This window comes from Cebus imitator, unplaced genomic scaffold, assembly GCF_001604975.1.
Source record: "Cebus imitator isolate Cc_AM_T3 unplaced genomic scaffold, Cebus_imitator-1.0 Scaffold721, whole genome shotgun sequence".
NCBI classification, from domain to species: domain Eukaryota; kingdom Metazoa; phylum Chordata; class Mammalia; order Primates; family Cebidae; genus Cebus; species Cebus imitator.
Window position 1 is genome coordinate 459,788 of NW_016108036.1, and position 7,118 is coordinate 466,905.

General features: G+C 40.9%; 1 pseudogene across 1 annotated transcript; it reads right to left on the minus strand.

The window, feature by feature from the left end:
* Positions 1–4,846: 4,846 nt before the first annotated feature.
* LOC108296530 lies at positions 4,847–5,608 on the minus strand (annotated as a pseudogene). The gene has a single exon (XR_001821901.2). The product of XR_001821901.2 is annotated as a 40S ribosomal protein S6-like (transcript).
* Between the last annotated feature and the right edge of the window lie 1,510 nt (positions 5,609–7,118).

A 7,118-nucleotide genomic window follows, 5' to 3' on the forward strand; every position in this document is an offset into this window, starting at 1 on the left:
GAAGGAGGACCTTCAAAGGGAGGTCAGGATAAGAAGGTAGAATAAAGGCCAGAACTGGAGAGAAGTCAACAGTGGGTGGAGGTAATAATTAGACCTCTGGAGGGTCATCTGAGAGAGTGATGCTGGAGGTAGAGGAAGAAAAAACCAAAAATTTGTGAAAGAGAGCTAGAGAAAGGAAGATGATTAATAGATAGATAGATAGACAGACAGATAGAATAAATGACAAATGCAAGGAATTGTTTTGCACAATTGTGAAGGCTGCCTAGGCAAATCCCAAATCCATGGGGCATGCCACAGGAAGGACAGGCTGGAAACTCTGACAGGAGTTGATACTTCAGTCCACAGTAGAATTTCTCCTTCTCCAGAAAACCTCGAGTCTTTCAACCAATTAGATAAGGTCCACCTACATTATTAGGAATAATCTCTATATACAGTCAACTTATTTGTAGCTGTAAGGCATATCTACAAAATACCTTCACAGTAACACCTAGACTGATGTGTGATTAAATGACTGGGTACTGAAACCTAGCCAAATCCACACATAAAACAAATCACAGTCCACACATTGTCAATTTGATATTCATACGTAATCTCCTTAAACCATACTTAATCTACAAACAAAAATAATTAACAAAGGCATAATTCTGCCTAAAATGACACGGCTATCTTTCATGCAACTATGAATTATGTAAAACCTTCCCCCCCAAAAATGGATGCAAAGTTTTTGAGTGACATTCACTCTTCTCCTTGATAATCCTGTAACTGAAATATTGAGATATAACCTTAAATAGCTAAATCTTTCATCCACCTTTCCTCAAAGAGACATGTGACCATGTATCTGGGTGACTAAAAATTTCACTGTATTTCACTAGTGAGAGTAGAAATCTGGCAGATGACAGCTATACATGTAAAGTTGACTGTTATTGATACATCTTATCTTAAATGATAAAAGTATCAGAAAAAGAGGAAAACAAAAAATACTTGTGGTCCTTATACAGTGTATCAATAGGCAAATATATATGCATATCATTTGAATATACATATATGCATATATTCTTCATATATGTATATATTATTTGTATATATATACATAAAAATATATATATATACACAATATATTCATAGCAAAATAAGGAAGAAATACAAGAATTATAGTCCTCATTTCTGAGGACTATAAACCTTCTATCAATATGCATTCCATATTGCCTTTGCCCTCAGCAAGCATCTCAGCTAGATGTGCTTCTTTGCCTAGGGAAGTAACCCAGACATTCACCCCTGAGGGGTCTGGACTATCCTGAATTGAATTGTAATTTTCCAGTGCGGTTAATCACAGAACGTGGTAGTATTAAACATTAAAAGATGTCCCAAGATATCTCCTGTATTCTAGACACACTCTTCCTCACTTCCGGTGTGCAGTGGAAGTGCAATTTTCCCTTAGAATCCATATCAACCACAGCAGCCAGTACAGTGACTCCTTTCTTGGCCTGTTGATTCAAAGGCATAAGAAGCCCAAAGTGGCCAAGTGGTAGTCTTCACTTCCAGTTCAAAGGAACTATTATTGTGACCGTGGTGGAAGAATTATTCTCTTTGGAACTCAGACCACTAGACCAGCAGAACGTAGGTCATAGGAATGAGAAGAGCATGTTTTCCAGTGGATCACTAGAGATGAAAGTGTGTGGGCCACTGCTATTTTCACCCCTTGATTCCTAGAACCTTGAAAACTGGCTGTGGGAAAAATGGAGCCGCATACTTGGTGATGACACAGAGCATATTCTACTTCCAAAGCCCGAAAAGGCCCATTAGACTTTGGGCCTCTTTTTTGGTTGTAGGAGGGGCCAGATGCAATAATTTATCCTTCACCATAGAATGAATATCTTGACATTCCTCACACCATTAGACCCTTAAGATTTTTACTGAGGAGTAAGTTCCCTGAATTTTTGTCAGATTCATTTCCTACTCTATGTCTTGCAAATGTCTCACCAATATTTTTCATTTCTATGAGACATCACACTGGTCTATTATACCGATGATGCTAGACCTACTGATTGGACCTAGTGATTAAGAAGCAGTAACTACTCTAGAGTTACTACTCTAGGTCCAATCACTAGGCCTAGCATCATCTATATAATAGACCAGTGTGATGTCTCGTAGAAATGAAAAATGTGATCAAGCTCCCTGTGGACTAAATTATGACATCAGACTAAAGAGTTGATCTGTGCCTGAGGTAGGACAGTGAAGGTGTATTGCTGGAATTGTCCATGGAAAGCACACTGCTTCTGGTGGCCTCTGCTAACAGATATTAAGAAAAATGTATTTGCCAGATCAGTAGATGCATATCAAGTAGGATTAATTTGCTCAAAGATTGGAACTATACCCAGAACTGCAGCTGCAATTGGAGTCACTACCAGGTTAAATTTGCAATAATCTGCTGTCGTTCTCCAAAATCCATCTCTTTTTTGCACAGTCCGAATAGGTGAGTGGAATGAAGATTCATCAGAAATCACCACCCCTACTTACTTCAAATCTTTGATGATAGTACTGCTCTCAGTAATCTTTCCAAAAATCTGGTATTGCTTTTGATTTATTTTCCTTAGTGGAAACCATTCTAGTGGCTTCCACTTGATCTTTCCTACCATAACAGCTCTAGCTTCACAGGTCATTCCGTTAATGTGGGGAATCTGCCAGATTCTGACTCTCACTTGTGGAATACAGTGATGTTTTCAGTCTTCTGCTGTTAGTGTTAATTCCGAGCCAGTGTCCAGTAACCCCCCTAAAAGTCTGATTATTTTCTTTTTTTCAATGTATAATCACCTAGTCTGTGACTCACAGACTTAGGAGTCACCCAGGAACATGGCGACTTGTCTCTTTGAGGAAGAGTCAGTGAAAGATTTAGTTGTGTACATTTAGCCAGCTTAACAGAATCCTTCCTCTGCAGACTTAGCCATCATCACTTAATTGAAGGGATTCTGGATCTGTAAACTGATTCAAGACTGAGAACCGATTCTGGAGTCATGACTCTGTGTTGGTGATTCAAATTAGACTTCCGTTAGCTAGATCTAGAATTGTTCTATACAAGGGAGGGCTTTACAGGTTCTTCAGTCAAAGCAGAATTAATTTCTACAGGCAATGGTGGAAGGGCTACTGGAAAAAAATGACTCAGCAGAATTTAGCATTTTGATGTCTCTAGCTTGATTGGGATCTTCCCATACATTCCCATTCTAATTTTTGTGATCTCATTTTTTCCCAGTCAATGCCGTCACCTTAACAAAAGAAATTCTTTAAGGCTGGGAATTCCATTTTTGTTGTAATAGGGTCATTGCAATTTATGCCCTTGAAGAATAAGAATATGGGCTTTTTGGTTTTGTTTTTTGTGTTGTTTTGTAGGTTGATTGGGTTTTGTTTTTGAGAAATCTAAGCCCTGAAGCTATAGGAAATAAACCAAGTGGTGCAGGCTCTTTCCAACAGATGGCACCATTAAACAAAAGTGTTCGGCCGGGGGCAGTGCCTCACATCTGTAATCCCAGCGCTTCTGGAGGCCGAGGTGGGAGGACTTGAGCCCAGGAGTTCAAGACCAGCCTGGGCAACATGCCAAAACTCTATCTCAAAATAAATAAATAAATAAACATTTAAAATTAGCGGAGAATGGTGGTGCACCCCTGCAGTTCCAGCTGCTTGGGAGGTTGAGGCAGACAGATCACTTGAATCATGGACTTAGAGGCTACAATGAGCTATAATTGTGTCACAATTTCTGCTTCAAGAGCTTGCAGTTTGCATTTATGTTTCTGGGACCACCGTATTAGGTAGAAAAACAGAGAGTTGAGGTTATGTGGGGAAAAATTGTATAGTTAGGCCAGCATCATCTTCCATTTTCTCTTACAGAAATCACTCAGAAAGACAGAAGAATCTATCCAGTAGGGTCTCCTACTGGGCCTAAGAAGGGCCCACTCAGGTTGGGCGGGAGCACACACTCATGAAGGTGTGAAGGCCAGCGCTTCATGCCTTTATCTCCCCAGATTTTAGACAACAAAAATTTTTTAACTATTTATTTCAGTTCTCTAATCAACTATTACTCTGTGGATGATATGGAACATCTTGTGTCTGTTTGATGTGGCATTTCTTTGCCCACTGTTGAACACTATGAGCTGTAAAGTATGTCCTGTGGACTGAAGAAGTATAACTCAACAGCTCAAATTAGTACAATATCTTTTGTTACAATCATATAATAGTATTTCAAGCACTTGTATCTACCAGTTACATCTACCTGGGTATGAAAGCTTAATACCTGGGGTTGGGCCTGGTGGCTCACAGCTATAATCCCTGCAGTTTGGGAGGCCCAGGCTGGTGGGTCACGTGATCAAGAGATTGAAGCCATCCTGGCCCACATAGTAAAACCCCAACTCTACTAAAAATACAAAAATTAGCTGGGCGTGGTGGCACACGCCTGTAGTCCCAGCTACCCAGGAGGCTGAGGCAGGAGAATCGCTTGAACCCAGGAGGCAGAGGTTACAGTGAGCCAAGATTGTGCCACTGCACTCCAGTCTGGCTACAGAGCAAGATTCCATCTCAAAAACAAACAAACAAACAAAGCTTAATATGTGGATATGAAAGCTCAATCCAGAGTATCTATTCCAGTCAGAAGCCATTTAGATCTTGGGGCTACTGGCATTGGTCCAGCAATGTGCAATTCTTGTTGGCATGCGCCTCAGGTAGAGTGCAATAGGAATGTCCAGATCTGGCCCATCTCTAAATTGCTACAGTCCCCTCACCCTGGCCAGTCATCGTGGTTTTTTTTTTGTTTTTTTTTTTTTTTTTAGTCTGATCTTATTTATTTGTTACTCAAAAAATCTTATTTCTGACTGGATTCAGACTTAGAAATAGAAGCTCACCGAGACGAAAGGCTGCGTCTCTTCACAGTTTGTTCCTGGCGCTTCTCTTTAGCTTCCTTCATCCTCTTGGCCAAAGTTTAGCATATTCTGCGGCCTTTTCCTTATTTTTCTTAGTACGCTGCTTCTTCAGAGCAATACGCCACCGTTTGTGCTGCAGGACACGTGGAGCAACAAGACGCTGAGTCTTGGGTGCTTTAGTCCTGGGTTTCTTACCTTCTTTGTTTAAGGGCTTTCTTACAACATACTGGCGGACATCATCTTCTTTAGAGAGATTGAAAAGTTCGCGGATTCTGCTAGCTCTTTTGGGCCCCAGGCGACAAGGCACGGTGGTATCAGTCAGTCCAGGAATATCCTTTTCTCCTTTTTTTACAATAACCAAGTTGAGAACGCTCAGATGAGCATCCACAATGCAACCACAAACTGATTTTCTTTCTTTCTCCAGTTCTCCTTGGTCTGTAACAGGAATGCCCCTTACTCAGTAGCAGGTGGACACGGCTATGGGTCAAGACACCCTGCTTCATGGGGAAACCTTGTTTGTGGTTCCCACCACTGATTCGGACCACATAACCCTTCCATTCTTCACCCAGAGCGTCAGCAGCAACTTCTGTGGCCATACGCTTCTCATAAAAAGTATGAAGTTTGCTTTCATCGTCCACTTCAATGAGTTTCTGGCAGCCAGTGGCTGGGAAGATGTTCAGCTTCATCTTGAAGCAGCTATACCCTGTCCAGTCATTTTATAGACCTAAGTGGCCACCTCAAGGCTGCACAACAAAAGATATACCTGATGCTTCCAATCACCTTCTGCACCTGAATGAGTGTTGTTATAATGGACATTGACATGTCCCACTTTCATGCACTCCTAAATGCCCAGAGTGATGTCCATAGAATGGCATCCCTTATGAACACGCTTCAGTGGTCCAGTTGTCCATTGCCCACCTGTATGACTATAGGGCCAGGCTCCTGGCTACCGCCTCTGAGTTGGTAAAAATCTAAACATAGGAGTTTTATCATTGTTCAATTCTTCACTGCTAGAAAAACAGCATGAAATTCAGCACATTAGGGCAATTCATTCTTAACGTTCTTCAGAGTCTTTCCATTCAGCCTTAATGTGTGGTAACTTTCCAACAGGAAACCATCTATGTACATTGGAACTGCCATTCCTAAACCAACCAGGTCTTTATTGGTTAACTGACAGTTGCTCATAAGGCACATGTCTACATAGCAATAGGTTTCAGCAGCTCCTCGGATGGTTCCAAAGTCAGTCCTAGGGGAAGGAAAGCCACCTTTTCATGGATATGGGGGCTGCCTCGTTGCATTCCCCTGTTTCCATGCTCCTGTGTACATTTCCATTTTATTATCAAACTCTTTTGATGTCTGCCTTCCTTATTAGACTGTTTCTCTGACATCACCCAAGACATTACAGTTTTCTCAGATTTCATGATTATTTTAGGTCTTCTAATTATTGAGTCAGTCTCAATTCATGCCCAATAGCGAGCTAATGATTGTCTCTCAAATGGTATGTACCAGGTGGCCCCATTCAAAAATTTTCTGGTCTGAAATCCCCACGGTGACCACTGGGAGGCACTCACGAGCTGCTGCCATAAACTCCAGTCTGCATTTGTAGGAGTGACAGACACTTCTTACCTATTTGAGTTGAGAGGATGAAGGTCCAAGGCACTGAGAGAGCTACCTGTACTTGCAATTTAGGTAAGGCCTGCCTTTGTTTAGGTTCCCACTAGTTCACTGCTTTCTTTCTGGTAGTCTCATGGAAAGGGCAGGTCAGCTCTAGAGTCTATGTTCTCCAAAATCCAAGAAGACCAACCCAAACGCTGGGCTTCCAGTTTGGTCCTGGGGTGAGTAGCAGCAGAGATTTTTGGTTTTGTTTTGTTTTGTTTTGTTTGCTTTTTGAAGCTACTGTTTATTTGTAGATAGATTTGTTGACTTGAGTATCTACCAAGTACCTGCCAGACTGCTAGGCACTTTATCGATATTGCATCTAACTTTCAAAACAACCTTTTTTCTTAATGTTTTAAAATACGTTTTTATTGTATATATTTAAGGTGTACAACATGATGTTTATATAGGTTTAAACACAGTGAAATGGTTACTGTAGTCAAGCAAATTAACGTACTCCTCATCTTACATAGTTACCTTTATAATCTACTCTTTTAGTAAATTTCCCATATAGGCTACAATATTAAACCTGTAGTCCTCAGATTGTACAATCTACCT